The sequence below is a fragment of the Trachypithecus francoisi genome, unplaced genomic scaffold (genome assembly GCF_009764315.1).
Source record: "Trachypithecus francoisi isolate TF-2019V2 unplaced genomic scaffold, Tfra_2.0 Lachesis_group3, whole genome shotgun sequence".
NCBI lineage: Eukaryota > Metazoa > Chordata > Mammalia > Primates > Cercopithecidae > Trachypithecus > Trachypithecus francoisi.
In genome coordinates this window covers 33,511,342-33,539,111 of record NW_022681468.1, presented here as the reverse complement: position 1 = coordinate 33,539,111, position 27,770 = coordinate 33,511,342, and the positions used below count along the sequence as shown (strand labels likewise).

Genomic DNA, 27,770 nt, shown 5'->3' with positions numbered 1-27,770 from the left:
CTTGAGCCCAACAGTTCAAGACCAGCCTGGTCAACATGGCAAAACCCTGTATCTACAAAAACACAAAAATTAGCCAGGTGTGGTGATGTGCACCTGTAGTCCCAGCTACTTGGGAGGCTGAGGTGGGAGGATTGCTTGATCTCAGGAGGCTGAGACTGCAGTGACCTGAGATCGCACTACTGCACTCCAGCCTGGGTGACAGAGAAAGACCCTGTCTCTAACAACCAAAAAAAAAACAAAACACAAAACAAACACTAAACACTTACTAGATGCCAAGCATTGTGGGAACCCTTCTGAGCTCACACTAGAAGCAGAGGCTACCAAATACTGAAATGTGCTTTAAGCACTTTATGTATACTAACTCACAGAATCCTCACAGTAACTCTATGAGGGAGATACTGTATAGGGACTCTAGCTCAGAGTCTTTGTTTTTGACCACCACACTATAGTATGTACACAAATAACTACATAAGGTGGAAATGAGTGTTCAGAAGATGGCTACAGCCTTCAGAAGTGGCATTTGAAACAGGACTAGAAGGATGAGCTGGAAACCCCCAGTTACTTTGTGGCTGTCCCCACCCCAGCATGAGCATGGTTTTCTTCTGAGAGACCCAACTGCAAGAGAGGGGCTATCAAGGCTGAAGATTCCTGGACTGGGCCCATTCCCCTTCCCCTCTTCTGTCAGAGGTCTTGACACCCCTGGGCAGCCGTTCTCTGGGGACTCTAGCCACAGGAGGTCCTCAGCTGAATCCGTAACTGCATGTTGTCTTTTCTTTTGTTCCACTTTTTGGGAACAGCAGCCCACAGGGTCAAACACTGGGGCTATTTTAAAATCCTACACGTAAAAATTAAATTCTCATCCCCATGGGTACTCCAGGGCGCTCTTTCCTGGGGTGGGGTGAGGAGCTGACAGAGCCACGGGAGTGGGCATTCTGCTGGCACTTGGAGAAGCCACATTGGCAATGGGTAGGCTGTTTCAGAGCAAGCTGGCAAGCTGTATGACCTGGGGGGATCCTCCAGGTTCTTCACCCCCTTGTCCCCCCCGGGAGGTACACAGACCAGAGTAACGAGCCAGAGGCCAATCCAATTAGAGTGGAGACTGGACCAGGGCCATGCAACGAAATGGTGTATCACAGTAATTGAATGTTTACGCTCCTATTATTCACTGTCCAGAGCAGTTGGAAAAAGAGGAGCTACGAATTCTCAACCCAACCGGGGAAGGCTTCTCCTTTTCCCTGGCTCCTGAATTTCAGCCACTTCACACCCGAGGAAAGGGTGCATTTCTCTGATCCAAAAGGGGCGTGTGCCACACCTTCCGTGGGAGGCTCTGGAGCAAGATAGGTGGTTTCTCCCCTCAGCCGAGGCCCCCTAGGGAGGACTGGCTTCTCAGTCCACCTTCAACAGGCCTTCAGTCTCAACCCTGAAGCTACAGGAACAAGATCCCACACCACCAGGCCAGGATCCCCCTGCGGGGGCAAGCCAGACATCCCCTCCCCCAGTCGCAGGTGCCAACAGGGATCCCCCACATACGCGTGCCACCAGGGCCTTCGTGGCCAGCCTCTCTTCCCCCATCCCACCGCCCCCTGCACGAGGCTCCACAGGCTGGCACACAGGTCCCACGTGGGATGGTGGAAACAGGAAGCAGCCACCGTAGTTGTGACCAACAAAGTTTTAAATGGGGCATATAACTTCCCCTTTCATCTTCTCACCAGCTCTCCCTCGAGGCTGGGCTGGGACGGACACCCAGCCTCCACTTTGGGTGGCAGGTACCTCCTCCATGTCGGCCCGCCTTGGGGCTGAAGCCTGAAGGCCCCAGGGCACACGAGGTCCCCCTTTCTCCCCTGGACCCTCACCCAGAGGCCTTGGGGGCAACCTGGCACACACGCTCCTGCATGTACGACTCGGGAGGCGACGTGACCAGCTCCACCAAGCCGGCCATATGCAGGGCCCAGCCGAATCCCGGGTTTCGGCCCTGACGCCAGGCACCAGGGAACACAGCTCCCCGAGAAGCGCCGCGCGGGCTGGGCCGGCTGCAGCGGCGCGGGCGTGCGGGGGCGCGCAGGAGGATGACAGGTCTTAGGTGCGCCCGCCTGCGCGAAGCGCTCCAGCCTAGGCCTCTGCTGACTGCATTTGCCCCAGTTCCCCGCCGCCCCTGCATCTCTGTCGCCCTAACTCCCGGCGTGGACGCCGTGTCCAAGCCCACTTTCCCGTGCACGCTGGCAGGGGAAGGGGCTCCCGCGCCAAGTTCCCTCAGCCGGCAAGCCCCTCGCCGCGCCTTCCGGGCCTGGGATCCATCACGTCAGCCGGTCCCCGCGGACACCACGTTTCTCTCCGGCGGAGGAGGAGCAGCCGGATTCCCGAGCCGCCGCGGGCCGCCGGGTGGGGAGGGCTTTCCTGGCGGGGCCGCGCCCGGGTGGGCGGGGGCCGCGCGCAAGCTGCGTAGCTGCACAAACACCGCGGGGCTGCGCTGCACACGCAGCTGCGGGCCGAGGGCGCGGGCCGCGGGGGAGGGGGCGGCGGGCTGCAGGCGGCCCCCGCACAGCCACACGCGCCCGCTCCACCGCCGCCCAGGCCGCAGAAGTTCGAGCACAGCGGTCCCCGCGGCCCCCGCTCCGGGCCGTGCCTGCAGAGCTGCAACCCGCCGTGCGAGCAGCCACAGCTCGCGCGCCGCCTGGGGTCCCCTCGCCGGCCCCGCCGCGTGCAGGCCTCGGCCGCCGGCCGAGCAGCCCCACTTACCCAGCTCCTGCTTGGGCTCCAGGCTCCGGACTCCGGCCTCGACTGTCCCCCTTCCGCCGCGGGCCGCCGCCTTCGGTCGCCTCGGGGACTCCAGCAGCCTGCACGCACTCCCGATTTTAAAAACAAACAGGCGCCGTCGCCTCCCCGCGGCGCTCGTGGGGCTTCCGCCAGCCCGCGCCTCCCGGAGGCTGGGAAGTTTGCTGGCAGGGCCCGGGCGGGACGCGCGGGCTGTCACCCCCCACTCGCGATGCAGGAGCCTCGGCGCGCCCCGCACCCGTGCTGTCCGCCTCGCAAGCGCTCTCCCTCTCTCCGTGTCACCCCCAGTCCTGCGATGCAGTGTCAGGATTGCACGGCTCTGACTCATCGGTTGAGCTCACAGCTTGAAAAAAAAAAAGAGAGAGGGCGAGAGGCAACAGCGAAGGAGGAGGACTCTGGCGTGCTACAAAGGATTGCACAACTCGAGGCTGGGAGCGCGGAGCGCCCAGCGGCCGGCCGGCGCGCGCGGCACCGCGGCGAGCAGAAACCAGCTCTACCACTTCATCAGCACAACTGTCTCGGGGCGGCCTCAGCCAGCAGGCCCGGCGCCGCCCACTTCCTGCGACCAAATAAGGCCGGGGAAGGCGTCTTTAAACCTCAGGCGGCGGCCGGGGCTGGGGATTTCCAGCAGACCTCACCTCCACTCACGAGTCGGTCGCCGTCCCCACCCCCCGCCCAGGCTGGCGCCCCCGATGGCTTTGCTGGAACCCACGGGCCACGCTGCTAGTTCCTTTCACACCAAGGTCAGGAGGAGACGGTGACGAAATGTTTGGAAACCCATCGAGCCTGCCAGGAAAGTGTGTGTGTGATGTTGGGGAAGGCACAAGTCGCTTTCTTCCACAAAGAAACTCTCTCTGGTTTTGGATACGGTAAATCATGCACAGTCCTCTCCAAGACACTTTATTAACAGACTCCCCGGGTTTCACTTTCTGGCTCAACAGCGTCCTGGTGCGTGTAAAGGTTATTGAGATTGGCCTCAGTCCCTAGAAAGGACCCACCATCTCCATCACTTAGGTGAGGAAAATCTCCTGGATTTAATTCTAGCAACTCAGGCCAGACTTGAGCGGCTTTTCACTCCATACTCACATTTTCCCCTGCCTTCCCTAAATACCCCCCTGATCAATTCTCAGGTCCAAGCCTTGAGGCCTCCTTGCCTGACTGGTAGGAAGATGGGAAACATTTTTGCAGCTCAAGAGGTTGGTTCTGGCCCCCACAATCGATGGGCCTTTAGGGCCAGGGGAAAATTCAGGGGTGTGTGTCCTATTCCTCCTTCCAAGTTTTTTGGTGGTGGTGCAGTGGTGGTGGTGGTGGCTGTTTTTCAAGGAGATGGGTCAGAAGGAGATTTTCCTTTGAAAGAAAAACCACTGAAGAATACAGTGTGTCCTGGCAGCCACTTTTCAAAACCCTGTGGCCAGACCTGAGAACCAGATGCATCCCTCACTCAGGGAGAAGAGGAGGGAGGGGCAGCAGAATATGATTCTCACGCATTCACTGAGCCTACAGGGCCAGGGTGGGGTGTGGAGGGCACAGGCAAAACTTGGATCTTCTGCCCAGAAACCCTGCCAAACCTGCACTTGCTCCTAAGGGAGCATGGCTTTCCTGTCATCTTCCACCTCTTTGCTGGCTGGAGCACCTGCATACACGTACACCTGAAAGTCACACCTCCCCAAGAGGAAAAGGGCTTATTTGCACCATGTTATGACAGATATGTCAAAATAAGGAACACTTAAAACAATTTTATCTACAAAATACAGATAATTATGCCACAGGACTGGACCAGAGGACCTCTTGAAATCCCTTCCAGTTCAAGATCCATGATTCTGTGATTACAGTAAGTGAATAAAGGAGCTAGGGAAACCATCTTCTACAAAAAAAAAGCCTAGGCTCCACAATTTAGCATCCGTGATGACAGTACTGTTCCCGGCGGCTCTCAGAGCACTTCTCCATACAGTCTCCTGAAGAGTACTGCATGTGAGCGCTTTATCCCTCTCAATCTGTGGATGAGAACACTGAGGTTCAGAGAGGTTAAGTGAATTGCACCAGGTCACAGAGCAAGCCAAGCATCTGTGACCTCTCTGCTCCTCCCCCAGAGGAAGGCAGTGAGCAATTGAGGAACTGCAGTGCTCAGGCATGCAGACCCCCAGGCAGAGGCTAGACTCTCAGGGCTCCTGGCAAAGGATCAGGGTAGAGCCTTTTTACTTTTTTCATTTGCCTGATTTCTTCCCTCCCATTGACAACACATCCAAGTGAGGGAAGCAAAAGCAAAGCCATTTGGCCTCCAATGCCCACTGCTGCCAGGTTCCTCTGCAGACCTGTGGCCATCCTGACCTCCCCTGAGAGCCCAGCCCCTGCAGCTGGCCTTAGGCAAGCCCAGAGTGAGCCCCTGAGAGCTAGTGCAGACCAGCCCAGGGATGTTCCCAACCAACCAGAAAACCCAGCTGGGAAGCACATTCCTAGAAGAGCCTGCCACCATGGAGCCAGGGCCCAGCCTTCAGGGAACAAGTGGGAGCCACTCCAAAGGAGTGGCCCAGGAAGCAGCACACAGAGTGGAGGCAGGTGGCAGGGGAAACAGAGAAGTCAGTGGCCCTGAAGGAGCCTTGCTCACTTTGGAGCAGCACCGCCCTTCACTACAGCTAAACTTCCAAATTCAGGCCACCTAAGAAAGGAGGAGAGAGAAGAAAAGGGGCACACACGTGTGCAGGGGAGGAAGGCTCAAGACTATACCAAATAGCCCCCGCTTGGCAGGAGAAGTCTACCTTGAAAAGGCGGGCAGATGAGGCTATGTAAAGAAAGCTGCAGCACTTCTGGGAAAGCCCTGGAGGTCAGTTTTGCTGCAGATATGACGGTGCAGAATCACTGACGTGTGAAGTGAAAGTTTTGGTTTTAGAAGCTCCAGCCCCTGCTACAAGTCTCTGGGGCAACCAAGAAGGGTGACCTTTCAGGGAGACAGGGAGGTGTTCCAGAGACCTTATGCAGAGAGTGGGATTTTCTCCACCCTCAACCCTCTTTACAAACTGCAGGAAAAAGGAGTACAGAGCTCTAGTTACCAGGGAGTGTGTCTGACAAGAGAGAAACACTCCAGGAAATAAAGCACCCTAGACAGAATCCTAAACTCTGATTCCCAATGAAGGTAGAATATGGCATTTGAGAGGCTTCCTGGGGCCACATCAGCTCTCTGGACTCCACTCAGAGCAGTCTGTCACTGCCCTGTGTTTCATCAACAGTATCTAGACCATTAAAATCCTCCAAGGGTGAGACCAGGCACAGTGGTTCACACCTGTAATCCCAGAACTTTAGGAGGCTGAGGCAGGAGGATTGCTTGAGCACAGGAGTTTGAGACCAGCCTAGGTGACGTGGCAAAACCCAGTCTCTACAAAAAAAATACAAAAATTAGCCAGGTGTGGTGGTGCATGCCTGTGGTCCCAGCTACTCAAGAGGCTGAGGTAGGAGGATTGCTTGAGCCAATGAGGTCAAGGCTGCAGTGAGCTGTGTTCATGCCACCACACTCCATCCTGGGTGACAGGGTGAGACTTTGTCTCAAGAAAAAGGAAAATCTTCCAAGGGTAAATTTTATGGTGTGTGAAGTATATCTCAATAAAGCTGTCACGAAGTTGGGGGAAGCTTCCAAGGAAGCCAGGTTCTCACCTCCCAGCCACCTTCCTCCAATAACATTCTGCAGCCATCATCACTATTTAAAAGAGAAGTGTCTTTCTCCCCAGGCTCCATACCTGCATTCCTGTCCTTTGCCCACTATTCCTCCTCCAACGAGGCCAGCACACATGGTGTGTTTAAGTAAACAACCAACCTTTATCAGAGCCTGGGATATCGGGAATGCAAATATTGTTGAGGGCATCCCAAGTCCACGATGCCAGCCAGGTCCCTATGTCCCTTATGGTCTTGTGTCTTTATTGTCGTCTCCCTCTACAGAACTAAAGTACGACCTCTAGGACCTCATTACCTACAATTACAACAGAAAAAAAAGAAGGGCGTAGAAGACACAGGGAACTTAGGAAAATTGTCACTGACCTTCCCTGAGCCTCACTTTTTAGGCCCATAACAGATGCACCATTTAAGTGTTGGTTGCATGAACAACAAAAGGATGCCCACCTTCCAGGGGCTTGAGAGGATCAAAAGGACAAAAAACTGCTTTATAACTCGATCATGCTATGTACACATAAGAGGCTACGATTATTATTTTTACTGTTTTACCCTGTATCTCCTCCTCAACCTAGCTTATCCCTTGTTAAGAACCTAGTTCCAGCCCCAGCGTGGTGGCTCACCCCTGTCTGTAATCCTAGCACTTTGGGAAGCCAAAGCAGGTGGATCATCTGAATCCAGGAGTTCGAGACCAGCCTGGCCAACATGGGAAAACCCTGTCTCCACCAAAAATACAAAAATTAGCCGGGTGTGGGCCCGGCGCAGTGGCTCACGCCTATAATCCCAGCACTTTGCCAGGCCGAGGCGGGCGGATCACGAGATCAGGAGATCGAGACCATCCTGGCTAACACGGTAAAACCCTGTCTCTACTAAAAAATACAAAAAATTAGCCAGGCGTGGTGGCGGGCACCTGTAGTTCCAGCTACTCAGGGGGCTGAGGCAGGAGAATGGCGTGAACCCGGGAGGTGGAGTTTGCAGTGAGCCAAGGTCGAGCCACTGCACTCCAGCCTGGGAGACAGAGCAAGACTCCATCTCAAAAAAAAACAAAAACAAAAAACTTAGCCAGGTGTGGTGGTGACACACGTCTGTAGTCCCAGCTACTCGGGAGGCTGAGGCATGAGAATTGCTTGAACCCAGGTGGTGGAGGTTGCAGTGAGCCCAGATCACACCACTGTACTCTAGCCTGGGCGACAGAGGAGACTATGTCTCAAAAAAAAAAAAAAAAACCCAGTTATTTTGCCTGAAAAGACCCCATGGGCCTCAGGTAACCCTCTCATGGGCTCTGTCTCGAGAGACTTTTTCCGGCATTGACTCAATGTCTCATCTGGGGTGTCCTCCAAGGCTTCTCTCCCAGCCCGTTCTTTGTGTCCTTTCCACCACACTTTTCCACAGGGTTGTCCTCCCAGCCTAAGTAGGGACACCCCTCCAACAGCTGTGTCTTCTCAGCCCTTTTTGCCAGGTCTTTTCTGAGCAAACCGGGAGCTCACAACCACCCCAGTCATGAAATTAAGCCACTGTGTGCTGAGACGTCTCTGCACTGTCTTCTCTTTTACCCTTGGAAAAAACGCCAGGGGACCCTCCTCCTCCGCTCACATTGACTTCACCTGTTCTGGGGCAGGGCCATGCTTGCCACACCAGCCCACAGCTGTCTGTGTCCCTGGCCCTCCCACCTGCCCCCTCCCCAGTCTCCCTGCCCTGCAGGCCCGGGCCAGGTTCTGAGTGCCTTTGTCTGGCCTGAGAGGGAGCCTCTATACATGTCCCCAGTTGCTGCTGTCACTCAGAGAGAGACGTCTGGCCGGGTGTAGGGAGAAGGACAAAACAGGTGTGGCTGCCAGGGAGGGCAGGCCAGCAGAGCCACAGGACAGAAACGCCCTTTCTTCACAGACCGAGAGCTGCCAACTTCTCAAAGGCCTCCCTTCAGCACAGTTCCATGCCCTCTGCAGAACTAGTCCCAGACAGACTTCCTCACTGGCTGTTCACTGGAGCTCAGCTTCCCTGTGTTATGGCAACGGGCCAGGAGGAACAGGAACTCCAGAGACCCAATGTGTGCAACAGGGCATGCTTTAAGGCATTGATTTTAAGTGAAAACAAATACTGATACATCATGGGCTAGAATCCAACATTCATGCTCATGGGGTGTACAGGTTAAGAGCACAGGCTGAGACCTGAGTCCAAATCTTGGCTCACACTAGCTTGATGACCTTGAGCGAGTTACTCAACCACTCATCTGCAAAATCGGAATGATAGTAAGAGCTTACTTAAACAGTGTCTGGCACACACTAAGTCTTTTATAAGTGTTGGCTATCATTTTTTCTCATCTATTTCCTTGCTTCTAGTTTTGCACACTTTACCATCCACACTGCCATCAGAGCGATCACACCTCTCTTCAGTAGCTCCCATCATCTACTGCATAAAGCTGAGACTGTTAGCTAGACTGTTAGGCACCTTTCCCACACGATCTGGCTCTGCCCCACTTCCCAGCCTCAGCCCACACGGCTAAACAACCTGACGTTCTCCAAGATGCCTGCATTCTCACCCTCATATATTCACACATGCTCCTTCTCTTGCCACCTTGATCCCCATGTTACCCCATACCCAGATCTCCCACCAGACTTGACCTTAATGGCAGCTCTTCCAGGAAGCCTTCATTGACTCCTCCAAGCAGTGGAAGGCCACTGGAGTGTATACTGTTGGAGCCCTCCCAGATCTACTTTGTAAAGTTGGTGCAACGTCCCCCAGGTGCTCTGAGTGTTGGCTTTCAAGGACTCACAGCTACCCCTTCTCAAAAGGGGCCTTTGGTGGGACCAGTTCCATAGTGGTGCAATTCATGCTCCAGCTGCAACACACACCTCCTTACTTGGCTTCTTCCCCGGCTCTACCCTGCTTCCCTTCCTCCCTTCCTCCAGAGACCATTTCTTAAATAAATCCCATGCACCCAAACCTCTGTCTTTGCTCCTAAGGACCAGACAGTCACTCTGCTCCCTAAATTCCCATGGCATCCTCTGTTTATCTGTACTCCGTCACCTACACATTGTTCTACACCTGCTTATTGCAGTATATCTGGGATCAGAGTGCCGTCTACTAGGATGGGAGCTCCTGAAGGGCACAGCCTAGATCTTCCTCACCTTGGTATCCGTGGTATCTACACAGCACCTGCACATGGTGGGTGCTCAGTGAATGCCTGCATGAATTAAACAGTATATGTGAATATTTAAAGTAAGCAATACAATGTAACAGATTGTTGTTACTTTTATTACTATTCTATTTCATTGATTCTAAGATACACATTTCCTCTATTTTAACATCTCTGAAATCAGGATGCATCTTGCAATTGATAGCCTGTATAGTTTAATTAGCAGCACTTCCTCTTCCTTTTTTTTTTTTTTTTTTTTTGAGACGGAGTCTCGCTCTGTCGCCCAGGCTGGAGTGCAGTGGCGCAATCTTGGCTCACTGCAAGCTCCGCCTCCTGGGTTCACGCCATTCTCCTGACTCAGCCTCCTGAGTAGCTGGGACTACAGGCACCCGCCACCATGCCCGGCTAATTTTTTTGTATTTTTTGTAGAGACAGGGTTTCACCATGTTAGCCAGGATGGTCTCGATCTCCTGACCTCATGATCCGCCTGTCTCGGCCTCCCAAAGTGCTGGGATTACAGGCGTGAGCCACCGCACCTGGCCTTTTCATTTTATTATTTTTATTTTTTTTGAGATGGAGTCTCACTCTGTTGCCCAGGCTGGAGTGCAGCGTCGTGATCTCGGCTCACTGCAACCTCCACCTCCTGGGTTCACTGCAACTTCTACCTCCTGCCTCAGCCTCCCAAGTAGCTGGGATTACAGGCCCTCGCCACCAGACCCAGCTAATTTTTATATTTTTAGTAGAGACGGGGTTTCGTCATGTTGGCTAGGTTGGTCTCGAACTCCTCACCTCAAGTGATCCGCTGGCCTCAGCCTCCCAAAGTGCTGGGATTATAAGCATGAGCCACCATTCCCGGCCTCTTTCTTAGCTGTATATAAAATAACACTACATCTTCTAATCAGTGGCTTCTTAGGTTCAGTGGTGTATGGCATTATTATTATCAACAACTATTGAGGCTCAGTCTCCTGAATTCTGAGGCCAGCACTGCAAAGCCCACAGAGCTATGATGCCCATTATCTGAGCTCAGTAGCTGTTGAGCAAACAAGCTGTCATAGGGGCTGGGCGTGGTGGCTCATGCCTGTAATCCCAGCGTTTTGGGAGGCTGAGGCAGGAGGATTGCGCTTGATGCCAGGAGTCTGAGACCAGCCTGCGCAACACGGCAAGACCTGTCTCGAAAAAAAAAAAAATTAGCCAGGCGTGGTGGTGTGCATTCGTAGTCCCAGCTACTTGGGAGGCTGAGGTGGGAGGATCACTTGAGCCCAGGAGTTTGAGGCTGCAGTGAGCTATGATTGCACCACTGCACTCCAGCCTGAGCAACAGAAGGAAACTGTGTCTCAAGCGGGGAGAGAAAAAAAAAAAGGCTCTCATAAAATAACCAACAATTTGCCAGAGTTAAGAATGATCCCTGTGTCCAGACACCTCTGGAAACTCCCATGAAAGTAGGCCCATGTAATGTGGAACAAGCTCCGCACTGTAAGTCATGAGAGAAAAGTTCTAAGCCTAGTTCTTCCTCTAATTTTCTGGATGACCTACACAGGATTTTTCTCACATCTGTGGAGCAGCTACTAAATGCTTGACATTGGCCTGGCACAGTGGCTCATGCCTGTAATCCCAGCACCCTGGGAGGCCAAGGTGGGTGGATTGCTTGAGTTCAGGAGTTCAAGACCAGCTTGGGCCACATGGTGAAACCCCCATCTCCACAAAAAATACAAAAATTAGCCTGGCACGGTGGTATGTGCCTGTAGTCCCAGCTACTTGAGGGGCTGAGATGGGAAGATCGCCTGAGCCCGGGAGGCAGAGGTTGCAGTGAGCCAAGATCATACCACTGCACTCAGCACTCTGGCCTGGGCGACAGAGAGAGACCCTGTCTCAAAAAAATTAAAAAATAAAATATACATGCTTGACATGATATGAGCCTACTGAGTCCACCCCAGCACCCTGGAAGGAAGCCATTTTCCCCATTTTATACATAAGGAAGCTGGGGTTCAAGAAGGTTAAACAGCTCTGCCAAGGTCAAACAGATGGCATTCGACCTCTGGACCCTCTGAAGCCTTCTCTCTGCTACATGAGGATACTTCTCTGGGTCCGTGTTTCCCAATAAGAAGTTTAATACAATGAGGGATTACAGATTGGAGCCTCATGGGCCCTTCTCCCTCACAGATGTGTTTTATTTGACTCACATATTATGTTTTATTTTAAATGAATTTATTGCCAACTTTTTTTGTCTTTTGAGACAGTCTTACTCTATTGCTCACTACAACCTCCACCTCCCAGGTTCAAGCAATTCTCCTGCCTCAGTCTCCTGAGTAGCTGGGACTACAGGTGTGTACCACCACACCTGGCTAATTTTTTGTATTATTAGTAGAAATGGGGTTTCACCATGTTGGCCAGGCTGGTCTCGAACTCCTGACCTCAGGTGATCTGCCAGTCTCAGCTCCCAAAGTTTGGGGATTACAGGCGTGAGCCACAGCGCCCAGCCTATTGCGCCTCTCTCTCTCTCTCTCTCTCTTCTCTCTCTCTATATATATATATATATTTTTTTTTTAATCAGAAAACAAACTAAAAATCAGAACTTCTGGCTTGTCATGGAAAAGAAATTGGAAGCCTCCTTCTTGAAGGTGGAGCTGAGTAGCACTGCTAGGGAGGGGTGCTTAGGTGGGATGGACATTCTAATTTTCCAAAGATCCCACCCCTTCCTAGGCCACGAGTCACTGTCTTTTATCATCACATTCTGCCAGCCTCTGTCATTTCATCCCCTCTGTTCCCTGCTGGCCTCTGAGTGCATAACCCCTGGGCCAGATGCATTCCAGTGCCCCCTCCAGCTCTAACAGCCTGTAGCTCCTCCCAGGGTCTCCCTCGCATCCACCTCCTGCCCTGTGGCCTCCATCACAAGGGCTTCCAGGGTCTGTCCCTCTCACTCCCTCCCCAGGGTTACTGAGGTGGTGAGCTGGGCTGGTGTGGAGATGAGTGAGACAAGGTGAGGGGTGGGGCCAGTGAGGAAGAGAGGACTTGCAGTTTCCTAACAGGAAAGTGGTTCAAGGAGATAAATGAGGTGGGAGGCTCTGCAGTCACAGGACGTGAGCAGAGTTTGACACACGAGGAAACACATCAGTAAATCATCGAGAGGAAAAACCTACATCAGCAGTAATTTAGGATATGCAAATTAGAATATCATTAAGGCCCCATTATGGCCCACCCCAACATGAAAATAAGTAAATAAATAAACCAGGAAAGCTGCTGTCGGCAGGGCAGCTACATATACGTTGCTGTGCTACCATAACCAGTTTAAATCTTTCTAGAATGTGATTTGGCATTGTGTTGCAAAAGGGTTTTTGTTTTGTTGTGTTGTGTTTTTTGAGATGGAGTCTCGCTCTGTTGCCCAGGCTGGAGTGCAGTGGTGCAAACTTGGGCTCACTGCAACCTCTGCCTCCTGGGTTCAAGCAATTCTCCTGCCTCAGCCTCCCGAGTAGCTGGGATTACAGGCACGCACCACCAAGCCCGGCTAATTTTTGTATTTTTAGTAGAGACGGGGTTTCGCCATATTGGCCAGGCTGGTCTCAAACTCCTGACCTGGTGATCTGCCCACCTCGGCCTCCCAAAGTGCTGGGATTACATGTGTGAGCCACCGTGCCCAGCTGGGTTTTTTTTTTTTTTTAATGTTTGTGGATATATAGTAGGTGTATGTATTTAGTGTTGCAAGAGTTTAAAACACTGACCAGGTAATTACGGCCGACTATATCCCATAAAAACAATCTAAAATGTCACCAAAAGGAAGTTTTTACAAAAGATGCTCCATAGCACCTGTATATAGAGCCCATCAGATTATGGTACGGTAAGGAAGAGCAACAGAACAAAATGTGAAAGGATGGACAATGGGAAACTATCTGATGAAACCATTTGGTGAAGTCATGTTAAGTGACAAAATCAGCACCAAAAAATATGTCAGGTGAACTTATAAGCTGTGTTAAAACTTCACAGGAATATTAGAAGCAATCAGAAGAGAATTCTAAATAGGTGTCATGTTTATTCTGTTAAGTTGATCGAGATGATTTATACAATAATGATGATGGTGATGATGATGATGATGGTGATGATGGTGATGATGATGATGATGATGATGACGATGTAAGGGCCACTGAACAGGATTTCCTCATCATAAACATACCAGAGGGCAGGTAGGCCCAGGCCCCTGGCTTGATGAGGCAAGAAGAAGGAATGTAAACTGGGAGAGGAGTGATTGTGACTGGGTGGGGATGGTGTGGGGGAGTGCCTCCAGAGCATCCCTTATCTGGAGAGCTTTGAAACACCTCTCACCAAAGAAAGAAAATTACACAAATAAACCCACACCTATTAACCTCCAGCATCCTGGGTGCTAACTCTGACTGCTGCATTTGGGCTCTCAATTTCACTAATACCTTATTTCAGCAACTTCTGAGGTAACACCAGGGCTCTTTGTGGGCTAGCCTAGGTACCCAACCACCATTTATAGCATTGTTTCTATGGAAATGTGTTTTAAGCTTCAAAAAATCGAGCGGCTGACAACCCTGGGGCACAGACACACACGTGGTCTCTAAATTAGGGAACTGAGAGGAACAGTTATCGCTGGGGCCTGGGCTCGAGAAGGCAGCTTGTTCCTTAGACACTATGGCACTTAATATTCACATGACCAGCAATGATCAGAACCAGGCTCAGTGCCACTGTAGGGCGTGAAGACGGGGCAGGGGCATCTAGGAATAAACACGATATTCTAGAAAAGCACAGAGACAGTCCCCACCTCCACCTCCAAACACACACACACAGCCATAATTTGTCATGAACACATGAAGCTGGCCTGAGTACCCCTAATGAGGATCTAGGCATGCCCTGAGCCCATACGTTCCATTTTCTCTCTGACCCTGGCACACCTCCAGTCACAAGGTCCTACTTCAATCTGATCACAGAACAAAAAACTCCAGTCTTTGACAGTTCTGGAATTTGGTTTTAGCAGATATAAGCTGGAGATAACCAGGGCCCCAGCTGGGTCTGGACGTCTCTCCACATGCATTCTGTCGGGCGGAGCTTTAGCAGGCTCCAACTTGCGACCTCAAGGTATACCGTGGGCTCTCCAGCTGCCACCCACCTGGGGACTCGGCACAACACCAAGGAGTCTCGCTGTCCTGCCCCGGTCACAGCAAGGGGATGATCATGGGCCCTACAAATAGACACTCCACACGTTAAGAAAATAAGGCTCCCCTCTCAGAAGAAAAGTCTACTACACGCAAGGGGAGTGGTGGGTGAGAAGGCCATTCACCAGGGGTCCAGACAGAGGTTCTGAGATGCCACAGAGATACGAGAAGGTGCTCAGAAGACAGTCAGCTGCTCAGCCCCACGCCCACACCTGCAGCTGCATGTCCCAGCAGATCTCATGGCAAGATGTGGGGTCAGGGGGCCCTGCCTGCTAGGTCAGATGTGAACTGGATGGATGTGGCTAGCACTAAAGAGCAACTAAATTCAACATTTCAATTAATATGTGCAACAATGTAAGTGCGCAAGACACTATCTCACTAGGGCCCCACCAGGATTAGAAAAGGCTGCAGGAGGTCAATTAGCAAAGCACACCCTCCCTGCTGCCAGCTGGAACTGCAGAAGAGAGACTCAGCTTCCTCCTGTTGTGGCAGGGGCCTGCAGTATGAGGCAGCCCAGAGGTGAGTGGGCGGGTGGCTCAAAGTCTCACGTGCTCACTGGGCTGGTTCCGTGAAAACGCAGGTGTGAAAATCGTCTGGGGCCCTGAGCCAGCTGGGGGCTGGATGCAGAGTCCACGCTGTGAACCCCAGAGTTACTCAGCCAGTCTATGAAGTCAGGCCCATCTGAATCTTCCAGCCCCTGCATACAGTGCCGGTAGCTGATAAGACAGAGCTGTTTGGTCTTCCTGGTAGTAACAGATGGGCGTCCCTCCCCCTGGCCTCCTTTCCACCCAAATCCGAAGTCTTTGAAGTTAAGGCCTTGTCTTATTTAAAAAAAAAAAAAAAAATGCTGTAGAAATTATTAAAGCCATTTCAAACACACATGCTCTACCCATAACCTCTTTGCCTAAATCCATTATCTGCATTATGTCAATTTTTACTATGGGCAGTGTAATCAGTTTTTACACACTTATCATGCAATTCTGTGTTTTACTTTTTTCATCTAAATTCATCAACATTTTCCCAAGAATCAACATTACCTTCATATTAATATAACAGTGACACAATACTCAGTGAGTCTAGGTATCATGAATTACACAGCCACATGAAACACTGAGGCTATTTACAGTTTTTTGTTTTTGTTTTCTATTTTAAGCAATGTTGCTATAAATATCTTTGTTAGTGTGCAGGAAGGTATGAGATTAAAAATAATAATAATAATAATAAATATCTTTGTGCTTTTCCTGTTTAGAATTAATAAATTCTTTATTCTTTATTCTTAAATTCTCAAGAGCAATACTAATAGATCAAAGGAAATTATTTGTATATAATGTATATAACATTTTATTACAGCTTCAAGTTCTAGTGTGTGTGGGTGTATATATATATACACATATACATATATATATATATATATTTTTTTTTTTTTTTTTTTGAGACAGAGTCTTGCTCTGTCACCCAGGCTGGAGTACAATGGTGCCATCTTGGCTCACTGCAACCTCCGCCTCCCAGTTCAAGTGATTCTCCTGCCTCAGCCTCCTGAGCACTCCAGCCTGGGCGATAGGGCAAGACTCTGTCTCAAAAAAAAAAAAAAAGAGAGAGGCCAGGCACGGTGGCTCATGCCTGTAATCCCAGCACTTTGGGAGGCTGAGGCGGGTGGATCACCTGAGGTCAGGAGTTCGAGACCAGCCTGGCCAACATGATGAAACCCTGTCTCTACTAAAATACAAAAATTAGCCAAGCGTGGTGGCGGGCGCCCATAATCCCAGCTACTCAGGAAGCTGAAGCAGGACAATCACTTGAACCTGGGATGCAGAGGCTGCAGTGAGCTGATATCACACAACTGCACTCCAGCCTGGGTGACAGGGTGAGACTCCATCTCAAAAAAAAAGAAAAGAAAAGAAAATCCAACTAATCAGCCATGGTGAGAAAGCCACTCCTCCACAGGTCTCTCTCCACAGTGCCACTCTCTGAGTGGTACACAGACCTGGGATAATGACAGGAAGCTTCTGAGTGATAACCCTGGGTCCCACTATGAGGCACCATAAAGACACCGCCTGCCAGGCTCCATTCACAGGAATTTTTGAACAGGAAAGGTCCCCCTGTAGTCTAATCCCCTCATTTCATAGACAAATGGAGACTACAATCCCTGCTTTGGGGCTCCCACTGCACCCTGCAATCACTGTCAGGAGGATGTGTTCCTCCTCGCAGGAACAGGAAGAGCCACAGCCTGTCCTGACTGCCTCATGACCAGGTGGGACAGGACTTTCATTTTAAAGAGCCCCAGTCTCTGCTACCACGGTCTGCGGACTTGCTTTCCCCATCTCTGTCTCTGTGCGAAGCCAACAGACAGTGCTGAGCATGAGAAACGAAAGGGTCCTCTAAGGGCAGCCAGCATTAATATTTGTCCTTCTTCAAGGAGGGCCAGTAGGAAGAGATGCCTCTGCCACCTCTAAACCAGCTCCTCACCACAGACATCTCCTCAGAGTGTCCCCTCAAATGCTTCAGGGTGAGTGGGGCCCCGGTACAGGTTTTATACCCTCAAATCCCCTTCTTACTCTCACCAGGGTCTTGCTGACAGGCCCAAGCAAACAGCAGAGCCACCAAGGTGGCAGCCCCACCAGCAGGCGCTACGGGAGACTGGGGATGTCATGCAGACAGCCAGGTCACCAAGCACACAGTCCACCAGACACAGGCCACGTCTTGGGCCTGCCCGATGCTCCCTCACAGCCCCTTAGGCGGCCCTCCTCGTCCCTGTCACAGGGCACCTACTGTGTGCCAGCCACAGATCCAAGGTGGTGGGGAACCAGGCACTCCTACAACTGACCCCAGCATCCTGCAGGGTGGAAGTTCAATTGCAGAAATGCCACAGTGGCAACTCAGGAAGGCAGCATGGAGCAGGTGACTCCTGGCTGGCCCTGTGGGCATCTGCCAAGGGAAAAGGCCAGAGAGGGTATTTCAGGCGGAAGAGACAACAATAAGCAAAGGCCAAGAGCATATAACAAGGGGAGAGAAGTGCATCCAGGAGCAGCAAGAGGCCGGCTGGAACAAAAAGGGCCATGCTAGGGAAGGGGTAGTGGTAAGAAAAATGCCAGAGAGGTGGGCCAGGGCTCAAACAAGGGTACATGTGCCATTCTGAGGAGTGTGGGGCTCCTTCTGCAGAACTTGGGCAGTTCTCAAAGATTAAGAGGGGGTGACATGACCAAAGCTGTGTTTTAGTAAATTAATTCAGGTTCTGTAAGACTTTTTTTCCACTTTAATGCTGCTTTTAGCACAATTTCATTTCATCTGGACAAAAATGGGCAAGTTCAGTGTAAACTAGGCCAGAACCAACGCTGGCCAGGAACTAGGAAGGCCCCTGCTCCCTCCCTCAGGGAGCCAACTTGGCCATGCATTGCTTACCCAACCTCAGGATCAGGAATCACTTCCAGTCCAGAGCCCAGCTCATGACACTCGCTGCTTCCTGGGGGCGGCAGCGTCCCGCTTTCCCAGGGAAGTCCTGGAACACTGGCGTCAAAGAGCCAGTAAGTTCAAAACTGCATTTTTCTTTTTAAAGAAAATTAATTCCTTTATCTAAGATTAATGGAACTGAGTGACCAAGATTCTAGTCAAGGCACCCTTGCTTCAAAGAGTTATACCCAGAAGATCTGAGGGCAAGACGGGAGCTGGAGCTCACCTTATCTGACACCTCTTGTTTTTTCTGGATGAGGAAACTGGGCCGGATGTGACAGGTGATGCTGGCAGCCCCAGGCAAACAAAGCTCTAGCACCTTTAGCGCTCTCAGAAAGGAGATAGGGTAGAACATCTCAACCAGGTGACATCTTCAGAACTGGAGAGATCACCTGGGCAGCTTAGACACCAGGGGCCTCAATTGTTCCACAAACCAAGCCTGAAACCAGAACTCCAACTTCTAGTCTGAAAAGCAAAGTGACACCTCGCAAACACCCTGTGGCCCCGAGAGTCTCATCCAACCTTGGGGAAGAAGCAGAATTCACACTGTAACTGCCTGTTAGAGAGTGCCAAGCCTCTGCCTCTGTCCTCGAAAGGCAGCACCAAAGTTTTCCAAGTGGAATCAAATGTGCAGGGAGGATCCAGATGCTGCAATGATCTCCCTTTTCCACTGGAATAGTTCAGATTCCATAGGAGAATTCCAATTACTAATGAAACACTCAGATCTTCTGGGCATATAACATTCCTAAAGCTCAGCAGGAGGCTAAGGATTCAGAAAGATGTCCAAACAGATTAAGCTCAAGATGTGGATGTTGGTCAGGTATGGTGGCTCACGCCTGTCATCCCAACATTTTGGGAGGCCAAGGTGGGAAGCTGGCTTGAGCCCGGGAGTTCAAGACCAGCTCGGGCAACACGGCAAAACCCCATCTCTATTTAAATTTAAAAAAAAAGAAAGAAAGAAAGATGTGGATGTTTTCAGTGGCTCAAGGCGGATGCCCTGTCTCCTGTTCCCGCATCCAGAACGGCGCCATCATCTCAGTTTGAAGGCTAGAATGGGCTCCAGGCTCTATGGGAGACACCTATCCACCAGGCATATGTACCCCTCCCCTGGTTTCAGGCACCTGTGGTTGTGAGTCCTGAGAGGAGGCAGAGTTCCACTCTCTGCTGGGGAGGCTGCAGCCTCCAGAGCCTTGCTCTTCAGAACCATAACAGCAAGAACATGACCTAAGTAGGGCCAACCACACGCTCAGCCTAGGCTTCGCGTCTGGAGTGAGTGGCACAAAAAAGTGGGGAGAGTTCAGTACTCATTCTGGAGGGGGTGGCAGCATCTAGGTCCGCTGGTAGCAGTGATGCCAGGTCAGCAGCATCGTCACCGTGGCTTTGGTTCCAGCCACCCAACTTCCCACGAGTCCTGATTAATTTCTGAGCTTCGTTCTCCAGCCTTCTTGGACATTCAGTGAGCTACCAGATAGCCTTCCAATACATTTCTTTTCTCCTCAACTTAGCTACAGTCAGCTTCTGCTGTGGGCAGACCTAAGACTTGAGCTATACCAGCATCTCCTTCTACCTGCACATGGGCTCCTCTGGCCCATGACCCGGCCCTGCCTGCCCCTTTCTGCACCCCTGTCAGCCGTGCTCCACGGCCCTACCACTTTCAGTCCTCAGAGCAAATGGTGTCGTGTTGTGCCTCCAGGCCTTGTCTGAGCTGCTCCCTGTACCTAGAATACCCTGACTCCCTTTGTCACCTGGTGGATGCCTACTTGCTTCTCAGCACTCAGCTCAAACGGCTTCTCCAGGATGCCCCTCATTCATTAATTCTATAGCATTCACCAGGCACAAGTGCCTGCAAGGCACTGGGGTTGTCCTAAACCTTTCCCGACATGCCTGTCTCCCATGGCCATGGTAGAAGTGGCCAGTCCTCTCCTCTGAGCGCAAGAGCCCCCTGAACACCTTGATATTGACACCTGCAGTACTTAACTGCTCTTGGCTTTTGTAGATGTTTGTCTCCCTCACAGACCATGAGCACCTTAAAGTGGGAGCCTGAAGCTTCTTTATCTTTGTATCCCCAGTACCAAGCACAGAGCCAAGTACACAGTAAGGGCTCAATAAATGCGTGAGTGAGTGAAAGAATGAAGAACTTGATAGAACGCAACTTATAAACCATGATGGGGGCCAGGCGTGGTGGCTCATGCCTGTAATCCCAGCACTTTGGGAGCCCAAGGCAGGTGGATCACCTGAGGTCAGGAGTTCAAGAGTGGCCTGGCCAACATAGTGAAATCCCGTTTCTACTAAAAATACAAAAATTAGCTGAACATGGCAGCACACGCCTGTAATCCCAGCTACTCCAGAGGCTGAGGCAGGAGAACAGGAGAATCGCTTGAACCTGGGAGGTGGAGGTTGCAGTGAGCTGAGATTGCGCCACTGCACTCCAGCCTGGGCAACAAAGTGAGACTCTGTCTCGGGGGAAAAAAAAAAAAAAAAACGTGATGGGGAAGGTCACCCCTGTTGTGGTTACAGCTATTTCTTTTCCTCCATAACTGGAGAAGTCAGATCCCAAATGCCACGTGGTCAGCACAGCCTCCTTAGAGAGATGGTGGAAGAAATCTTGAACCTTTCCACCACCTCTAGTGCACATGAAAGAGGGGGTCAGGGAGTGGCTACTGGCTTCTAAGTTGTTACAGAGCATGTGCTATGTGGAGCCCACAGAGGAAGCAGACACATCTTGCTGGTCGATTCCTTGCAAGCATCTTGTAGTGGCCTGTAATGGGGAGGCTGGGGAGTGGACATGGAGGGCTAGGCCCCTAGTGTAAAGTGTCTGCTGAACATGGGCACTGCCCTCTCCCAGCCCTACACCAGGGCTGGGTCAACCCAAGCACAAGTTTTTCATCTGCAATCCTGGATGATATAACCGCAGTTTAAAACCTACTCCATGGATCTCCTCTCCATTGCACCCTGCCCACTTAGTCTAAGAGCCTTTCATGCTTAATCTCATATGATGATTTCCTAACTTACCGCCGACCTTCTCATGAGACATAGGACAAGGGAATCTCTTCACCTGTTCATTTAACTTATGCAAATTCAAATGGTCAAGCTTAGCAGAAGACAGAAGACAAAGGAAGACAGGAGGAAGGAGGAAGTTAGGGAGGTAGGAGGAAAAGGAAAAAAAAAAAAACCAAAAATGAAAAAAACAGAATAGAACAAGGAGAAATAGCTGGGCATGGTTGGCGCACACCTGTAATCCCAGCACTTTGGGAGGCTGAGGCAGGTACTTGAGGTTAGGAGTTCGAGACCAGCCTGGCCAACATGGTGAAACCCTGTGTCTACTATAAATAAAAAAATTAAAAAATGAGCCGGGCGTGGTGGTGGGCGCCTGTAGTCCCAGCTACTCGGGAGGCTGAGGTTCAAGAATCGCTTGAACCCAGGAGGCGGAGGTTGCAGTGAGCCGAGATTGCACCACTGCACTCCAGCCTGGGCTACAGAGCGAGATTTCATCTCAGAAAAAAAAAAAGTGCAACTTCTTTCAGAACTAGAGGAGCAGGCTAAGGTGAATTTACACGTCAAGAGCCAGTGTGTCTGTTGCCTACCTGGTGCCCTCCTGAAGGACTTTCAAGGTTAATCTTGATTATATTCTTTTATTTATTCATTTATTTATTTTTTGAGATGGAGTCTCGCTCTGTCTCCCAGGCTGGAGTGCAGTGGCGCCATCGCTGCTCACTGCAAGCTCCGCCTCCCGGGTTCACATCATTCTCCTGCCTCAGCCTCCTGAGTAGCTGGGACTACAGGCGCCCGCCACCACACCCGGCTAATTTTTTTGTATTTTCTAGTAGAGATGGGGTTTCACCGTGTTAGCTAGGATGGTCTCGATCTCCCGATCTCATGGTCCACCAGCCTCAGCCTTCTAAAGCGCTAGGATTACAGGTGTGAGCCATCACGCCCAGCCAATTATATATATATATATATATATTTTTTTTTTTTTTTTTTTGAGACGGAGTCTCACTGTGTCGCCCAGACTGGAGTGCAATGGCACAATCTCCGCTCACTGCAAGCTCCGCCTCCCGGGTTTACGCCATACTCCTGGCTCAGCCTCCCGAGCAGCTGGGACTACAGGCGCCGGCCACCTTGTCCGGCTAGTTTTTTTTGTATTTTTTGGTAGAGACAGGGTTTCACCGTGTTAGCCAGGACAGTCTCGACCTCCTGACCTCGTGATCAGCCCATCTCGGCCTCCCAAAGTGCTAGGATTACACGCTTGAGCCACCACGCCCGGCTATATTCTTATATTTCATATTATACACTGACTTTAGAATCCCAGAAAACGCCACTCCATCAAATTATATTCTCCCAGTGACAGATTCATTCTCGGTTCCTCCCCCATCCCACCCTCTTCCACTTGCTCTAGAGGTGGAAAGGCTCAGGATTTCTTCCACCCTCTCTCCAAGGAAGCTGTGCTGACCACATGCATTTAGGATCTGACTTCCCCAGCTATGGAGAAAAAGAAAAGTGGTCATAGCCGTAACAGTAGTGACCTTCCCCATCATCGTTTATAAGGGATTTTCCCTCGGGTTCTTCATTCTTTCACTCACTCACGCATGGGTGTGACCTATCTCAGGAGCTAGGCTTGAAGCCTCCTGGGGGTAAGGAGCACATGGCACTCTGTTTTGCACACTCATTGTGCCACACACATGGTTGAGAGCACTGCAGCTGTTCCACAAATGCCCGGTGAGGACAGTTAGCTCTGCAGTAACTGGCTGTTCAAGCAGTGCCATGTCTGTGTTCCTGGGCCTTCTCCTGCCTGTCTCTTGGGAACTGGGAGCATTCCTCTGTCTTCTTGGTGTTGTTCAACCCATGTTCTGCACTTAGAAAACAGTAAGTAATCTTGTTGGCCAGCTGAGCCTGGGTAGGAAACTTTGGGGGCTTTGATAGCAACTAAGATCCACTAAAACTACGAGATAATATAATGGTAAAAGCTATTAAATACACATCCCACTCTCTTAAAAACCTCTTCTTCACCCCCAGGTTTTTTTTCTTTGTTTTGTTTTGTTGTTGTTGTTGTTGTTTTTGAGACAGAGTCTCACTCTGTCGCCCAGGCTGGAGTGCAGTGGCTGGATCTCAGCTCACTGCAAGCTCCGCCTCCCGGGTTCACACCATTCTCCTGCCTCAGCCTCCCGAGTAGCTGGGACTACAGGCGCCCGCCACCTCGCCTGGCTAGTTTTTTGTATTTTTTAGTAGAGACGGGGTTTCACCGTGTTAGCCAGGATGGTCTCGATCTCCTGACCTCGTGATCCACCAGTCTCGGCCTCCCAAAGTGCTGGGATTACAGGCTTGAGCCACCGAGCCCGGCCATTGTTGTTGTTTTTTAAGTTTCATCTTTTTAAATCTTTGAGTATTGCCTCAGGGAAACTGAGGAGACGGAGTCGTTCGTTTACAAATAGACCTGCTGAAGCTGATGATTATGATGACTAATTATCAATGCACGATGGCCAGTAGAAATGGAGAATGGCGTTTGTGCCTGACTCTTCCATTCAACAGCTGTGTGAACTTGGAGAAGGAACTTATCCTCTCTAAGCCTCAGTTCAAATGAGAGTTAGCACAGGTTTCCTTCTGAGCTTTAAATCCTTAACCACGGGATTATCAGAGATGCTGTTACTACAGTTACTATAAAACTGGGGCTGGATGATAATAGTCCGTAAGATCCTATTCAGTTCTAAAAGTTGATTATTTTGTAAAATAGCAGATTTGAAAAAATGTTGATTTATTAAATTCAGTTTATACATAACTTATCAGAAATATGTAAATCACAGTTTCACCCTTTTATGTTTATTAATAACTTTCAATTAAAACTGACTTCAGGCCAGCTGCGGTGGCTCATGCCTGTAATCTCAACACTTTTGGAGGTTAAGGAGGCCAAGGCGGGTGGATCACCTGAGGTCAAGAGTTCGAGACCAGCCTGGCCAACATGGGGAAACCCTGTCTCTACTAAAAACACAAAAATTAGTCGGGCGTGGTGGTAGGCGCCCATAATCCCAGCTACTCAGGAAGCTGAGGCACGAGAATCGCTTGAACCTGGGGTGCAGAGGTTGCAGTGAGCCAAGATCACACCACTTCACTCCAGCCTGGGAGGAGTAAAAAAAAGGAATCTACCAGATTCTATTTTTAAATAAAACAAAACTTTAAAAGAATCTAGCTTATATGTGCATTTTATGGTACGCAAATTATTTTTCAAAAAAGAAAGAATCTGGCTTATGAGGCAAGGTTGTGATTAACAGCATGAGGACTGGCTGAAGGCAACACAGTCCTCCTAGCCAAGTCCAATGCTAGGGTTCAGCCAGGATCTCCCCAAAACTTAGTTTTATAGTTTAGCCTGGTTTGTGTATGTTCAACACCTGTTTGGGCAAAACACGCATCTGGCCAACCAGGACGCCTCTCTCTTTGCCCTCCTCACAATCTTCATATATATATGTATGTATGTATAATTAGTCAGGCATGGTGGTGCATGCCACCATTCTCAGAGATTCTCTGAGAGAGAATCTCTGTCACCCAAGCTGGAGGGCAGTGGCGTGCAATCCTCCTACCTCAGCCTCCCAAGTAACTGGGACTACAGGCACGTGCCACCATGCCTGACTAATTTTTTGCATTTTTTGTAGAGAAGGGGTCTTGTCACATTGCCTAGGCCGGTCTTGAACTTCTAGACTCAAGTGATCCTTCCACCTCGGCCTCCCAAAGTGCTGGGATTACTGGCGTGAGCCACCATGCCTGGCTGTCTTCACAAGTCTTGCCTGCAAGTTGGTCCTGCCTCCTTCTACCAGATTGGTTCCTCAGAAAGTCAGGTCAACCCAAGTAACAAACCGTCTCACCTCAGAGCCAGAGCAGAGGCGTAGGGCATTACAGGGCAGGATGACTGGGACAAAAGGAGCCAGTGCCAAAGCTGGGCAGATACCGACAGTCAGGAAAGGGATGCTAGAAATGGAGCAAAAGAATGAGGTGCAAAGCCAGGAGGAGCCTGAGAGCGGCTAACAAGCAGAGGAGGCAGGCTTGGCTTAATGTTCAGAATTGAGACCAGGGACCACGGCCTTTGGAGCTTAACTTGGGTGTCCAAGTGGACAAAATCTGATGGCCACTGCTCTTTGTATCAGCATCATAAAACATTTAGTGAGACTTGATATGAGTGGGGCACCAGGCCTGGGGATACAAAGATAAATAAAACAGGGCTTCCAGTTTAGTTGAAGAATTATAATATTTATTCACCCAAAGGCTTGTTTAAGGAGCTGAACAGGGGATGTGATTAAAGTCATGGCCCAAAAGAGAAGGTGAAAATCCTCAGACCAGGACTCAAGGTTTTCCTCAGCACAGGGCCCAGGCTGATGTTGCTGGAGTCCCAGAGGGAGGCCCACAGGGTGGGACAGGGAGAAATTCTCAAGGAAGGGGACACGAACAGGACTGTAAGGGGAGCAGGACTGAGCCAAGTGGATGAGAGGAAGGAGGCATTCCGGTCCTCTGGGGAAGCTGGGAGGTAGGAATTCTTGCCACCAGTGGTTCGGACAAACGCACAGAGTGGGTCACCGGGTCAGAGCTGAGGGTTAGGACAGGAGAGCTGCAAAGGTCAGACCCCTGTGGAGAAGGGCCCTGACTGCTGGCCTAGAAGTTTGATCCTTACCATGCAGACAGTGGGGAGCCATTGAAGGTTGCTGAGCAGGAAGGTGACCCTTGCAAAGAGGCATTTTAAGTGAGATTACAGAGCAGGCCTTTATCCGAAGCTTATTCAAAGCCCTGTGTGTATTTCAAGTGGCACTTGAGACAGAAAGTCGTAAAGCGTTTGCCCTGTGTCATGCAGACGAGAAAAAAGAAGGTTTAAGGGGCTCACAAAGAGATGCTTCAGTGAGAACAAGAAATGAAGAGGGGCACATTTTAAAGAACGAAACACATCTGCAGGACAGAACTGCCAGCCGCAGTGTCTGGAAAACTGCAGCGCATTCTCACGCGACTGGAATGCCCTCTTTGGCTGGGGGTGTTCAGCCTCCTTTTTTGGGGGTGAGTTGTGATGTCAAAACACTGGGTTGTGGTGTAGGAAGTGCGGTAGCTAGAAAGGGGTAGACGAATGCAAAAAGCAATACCGGGCCTGGGCAGCCTCCCTTTGAAGATCACCCTCTCCAGGGCACTCCTGCATCGGCTTCTCTCAGTGGCACGTCGGGGTTTCTGCCAGGGTTGCTGGGTTCCCTAATTACCTCCAATATTTTTTCCTTTTAGAACAATAAAACTGTTTTTAAAATCTCTTGTCAAGTTTTGAATCAGAGCCTTTTCACTGTTGTTCCTAATTGTGCATGGCGAGGCAGTAGGGAGGGCTGCGCATGCGCCGTGACCTAGGCAACAACTTCAAGTCATAAACCAGCGTTTAGGTAAGGTGAAGGAGGAAGTCAGGGTTATGACTCTGCCTCTGTGTAACAACTTTGGGATAAGCTCCCTGAATGCAGAGGCAAAGCTGAGCAAGCCAGGGAAAGGGCCTGAGTTATGCACAAAAATTAGCCAGAGGGAACTGAAGGTGCGGGGCCTGCGTGTGGCTCCGCAGCTCCCTGGAGCCTGGCTTCCTTCTTTCTCTGGCCTTTGCAAGGCACCCCTCCCCTCCACTCTCCCAGCCACACTCTGGAGGGCTTTGGGCCACTTTTAGTCTCCAAGTTCCACACAAACACAAAGGACGGCAAACTCAAAGCTTTGGGGTCAGAAGGGAAGCTTCCCACTCCTGCCCCTCAAGACCAGCGCCGGGCACCAGCAGGCCTTCATTATGGCAGTCCTGGTCAGGTGATCCAGCTAACCAGGACCTTCACAGTCAAGATCAGTAAAAACCAAATGTCTCTAGAACAGAGGGTTGTGCAACCTGTGGTGACTCCTACCATAGTGCTGCTTTTGCTCAAACCTCATTCCCCTGTGGCAACTGTAACCATACATGCCAGACTTTCCAGAACTGTCCTGATTTTACATGTTTGTCCTCGAGTTTCTGGAAGCACACAGGTAGCTGCCAGGGACTGTGCCCTAATCTTTTGGTTTGACAAACGGTCACTGTGCCCGTGACACACACCTGGCACGAGACTGCAAAACAGCATTTTTCCTCCAAGTGAAGCTCAGATACTTGGCTGGAAAGAAGGCCAGGCATGGAGAAACTCCAGTGCACTGGAATCATCAGTACCTGCCACTCTGAGAAAAGAGGCTGCCCATGCCCAGCATAAGGTGGTACCACCTAGCCACACAGCAACCTAGCTGGGCTGAGTGCTCCCCATGAGGGTCTTCTGCCTAGGACAGGGAGTTATCAGGTTGAGCTTTAGAATGTGAAAACAATGGTCCTGCACAAATCCAATACATGCTTTTTTTTTTACTGTGTTTTAAATTTCTCTATACAATTATCCCCCAGTAAGGCCCTGAACAAGAAACTGTTTGCCTTCTTTCCATACTTGCAGGCTTGGCTCCCTTCCTGCAAGGCAGCATGGCAGATGGGAGGATCCCTGCCCTGGTCTGTGCCGCAATCCTTGCTAAGAAAGTGGGCCTAGGGCTCCTCTGAAGAAAATGTGCATGAGTCACTCCTCTGCCCCTCCCAGACCCAGACCACCAGC

The 27,770-nt window shown here is 50.7% G+C and overlaps 1 protein-coding gene across 4 annotated transcripts in view; it reads right to left on the bottom strand.

The window, feature by feature from the left end:
* The window catches only part of MIDEAS (mitotic deacetylase associated SANT domain protein), a 75,727-nt gene that overhangs the window by 43,258 nt on the left and 4,699 nt on the right, over positions 1–27,770 (bottom strand). Inside the window, exon 1 of one of the 4 annotated variants that reach the window (XM_033187503.1) lies at positions 2,737–3,110. The exons of the other annotated variants lie outside the window; for them this stretch is intronic. The gene's annotated coding sequence lies outside the window, so the exon portion shown is untranslated. Of the gene's footprint in view, positions 1–2,736; positions 3,111–27,770 lie in introns of those variants that run through there. 4 annotated transcript variants of the gene reach the window in all.